Here is a 3,203-nt window from a genome sequence, read left to right on the forward strand (position 1 = left end):
CCCATGTCTGTGACAATGACAGTTATGAGGAGTGACAGTGCCACTCAGATGTGCTCTCCTGCCACTCTGCCCTACTCTGTCTGTCTCTCTCTTGGCCACAGTAATACATTTTCATCTGAGCCACCCTCCCTCTGTCACTGACCCCCCTTCCTGTTCAGATGAACGGTGTCTTGCCCCAAAGCTCCTCTGCTGCCCTCTAACAAACCTATAAACTCAGTGTGACACCTGTCCACCTCCCCTCCACAGCATCAGCTTGACAAGTGGTCTGCTGTGCTTTTGACAGCTCTCTCTCTCTGCTACCCCCCATGTTGTCCCTCCATTAGGCACGGAGGCTTTATTTATACAGCACCTTTCACACACAGACACAAAGTGTTAAACGTGGGTAAAAAGCATTGAATAAGCAATAAAAGCCAGAAATACATCAGTGGAGAAAGAATAACATGAGGTTTTTCAGAAATAGTCGTGATTAGGAAGTTGGTTCCATCTGTGTGCAGCAGAAGCTGAAGTGAGCTTCACCCTGGTAGGTTCTATCAGCTGACTGCTTCCTAAAGGTCTAAAATCTATACTGGTTTCATATTCTTCATGAGGATTATAAATGTATTTTGGCCCAATGTCACTGAGTGATTTATAAACCAGCAGGTAACTGGTGACCAGTGTAAATATTTAAGAACAGGAGCCAGTTTCACACAGATATCTCAGACTGGTCTGTAGTGTTGGTCCAGATCCGCTTAAGATAGTCAAGAACTAAAGTGCTTTGTGCAACAGATGAATTTAGACTCAGTCTGTCTGAAGTCTGACTGTTTGTTCTATCTAAGACACAGTCAAAGTCTGTCTCTGTGAGCTAGGTGAGTTTAGAGAGGAGGATTTCTGGGACGATGTTGCTGGTGTGAATCTCTGTGAAATGATCTGTAACAGTAGTTAATTCATATTTATGTTTTGTCCTTACAATTTAACATTTATGACATTTTGATTTTTTATTAAATGTGTTTTTGTTCTATAATGAGCAAGAAATGATTCACAGTTAGTTAATTTATCATGACCTAGCAGAGTACTGTGCACAGTATTTTCACATCCGTCCTGAGGAGGTTAGACAGATGTGGTTAATGTTGTTTTTTTTTCCAATCCAAACATCTGCATTTCCACTGTCAGTGAAACCCATGAATCAGCTGGTGGATTATTCTACACCTTCAGTTTCTGTTCCTCTCTATCTTCTGTATGTCTCTCCCTCTCATCTTCCTTATCTTCCTCATTCACATTCACAGTTTTTTCCTCCTCCTCCTCTTCCTCCTTTTGTCTTCTATTCTCCTCACACAAACCTGATTTACACATCAATTATACACATCAAAATATTCACATAATTCACACTTAGGAGCAGGCTCACATGCACAAACACACACGCACGCACACGCACACACACACACACACACACACACACACACACACACACACACACACATACACACACACTTGGTCTCTAGTGGTTACATCAGTGGGGGTATGACCAGCTCAGGACAGTGGTACATTGTTTATTTGGAGACAGATTGGCTTTACGTAAGACACATACACACATGCACATACAGATACACATGCACGCTCACCCAGATTCTTGTACACACACAGACACACAACCACACAATAAGGCACTCACAGCCAGTCTCCCATGCACACATCCTGGCTCTCCTCTTCCCAGGACAGGCATTGTGCTCCAGTAATGCACTCAGTTGACTATTCATGCTCATGAAACATTCAGCGAAAGGGATCGTTCACTTATTCACTCACAATCAGCCTGTCACTACGACACACACACACCACAACGCAGCCCTGGTCTCCTGCGCTTCAACAGAGGCCCTTTGTTTAGGATGAGAGCCGAGCCTCGAACCAGATCCGCTGGAACCGACCTAAAACTGACAGGAAGCATCTTCAGAGACTCTTTGCTCCGCACTAAAAATAGAGGCGGGTTATGTAAGACAGTGAGTGTTTGTCACTAATCAGGGAGCGCCACATGGCTCAGGATTAAGCTGCAGCACTGTAACATGCAGAGCGTGGAGTGTGCTGGATTTTTCATGTTGCTGTCATGTGCCAGTTCAATGATAGAAGATGGCAACCACATGACAAGCAAATATGGTTTATATTTTCCAGTTGCTGAAACAATTAAGAATTCATATGAACACGGTGATGGTGCAGCTCGCCATGCTTCTCTCGCCATCAGTGTCTTCTCTTAAGCAAGTGTTCCCTTATGAATAAGCCCATCAACATGAACCCACATGTATTTTGTGCTGTGGTTTCTGTTTGGTTTTTAAGGGAAAGTCAGTTTGCAGAGACTGGAAGTTTTAAATCCTCAAACAGGGTCTCAAATGCATGAACAAATAAAACCTGGTGGCCAGGAAAACACAGTCGGAGCGGAGGAATCACCTGCATGCTAACGGCTCAATGATGATGTACGTTTCCACAGCACCATGTCGTTAGTAGTTATGTCATGCTTTGGACTCAAGGATGAACTGATTACATTTTGGTAGTCAAAGGTCAAAGGTCAGTGAGACCTCACAAAACATTTTGAAGCCATTACTCAAGAATCATGACCAAATTTCACACATATAGTTGATATTTTCTCTGACTCTGGATAAACAGGAGGTAACCTGAAACTAGTCTGAGAGGAGGAGGCAGACAACCACCAGGAGGTGACTCTAGTTTCTTCCACTAATTCATTCCAGTCACTTTACCGAAGATAAAGCATTTCCTGCAGATGTTGCAAATTAAAATCCTTCCAGGAATGGGAGGGCTTAAGCTGCTGGAGTATTTTAATGTGAAATGAGTTTCACCGACAGCAGCTTTACAGTGTTTGGAAAATGGCAAAGTGGAAGTGGCAGAAGAGAAAAAGTATGTTTCTGGAGAACGAAGAGAAGCCCAGAGCAGCACAGCAGTGAGAGGGGGGAGTATGACTCTGACAACAGGGAGAGGTCAGGAAACAGGGAAGTAAAACATGATGGGATATACCTAAAACAAATACATAAAAACAATTTAAAATACAATAAATTGATAAATGAATGTTTTCAAACATTTCCCTGCTTGAGTAAAATCAAGTACAGTGGATATGATAAATGTACAGTGGCCCTGAGAGCTCAACACAATGCAACTTAAGAAACCCGGCTGGGACGCACTTGTTCAGTGCTTTGTGACTTTTGAATAAGTGCATATGGATGTAT

The 3,203-nt window shown here is 42.9% G+C and overlaps 1 protein-coding gene across 1 annotated transcript in view; it reads left to right on the forward strand.

Moving 5' to 3' along the window:
• nfasca (neurofascin homolog (chicken) a) overlaps positions 1 to 3,203 on the forward strand; it is a 104,737-nt gene that overhangs the window by 47,941 nt on the left and 53,593 nt on the right. The window lies entirely within an intron of this gene.

This window comes from Seriola lalandi, unplaced genomic scaffold (assembly GCF_002814215.2).
Source record: "Seriola lalandi dorsalis isolate HSWRI2012SDOR001 ecotype SW California unplaced genomic scaffold, Sedor1 jcf7180002054748, whole genome shotgun sequence".
NCBI lineage: Eukaryota > Metazoa > Chordata > Actinopteri > Carangiformes > Carangidae > Seriola > Seriola lalandi.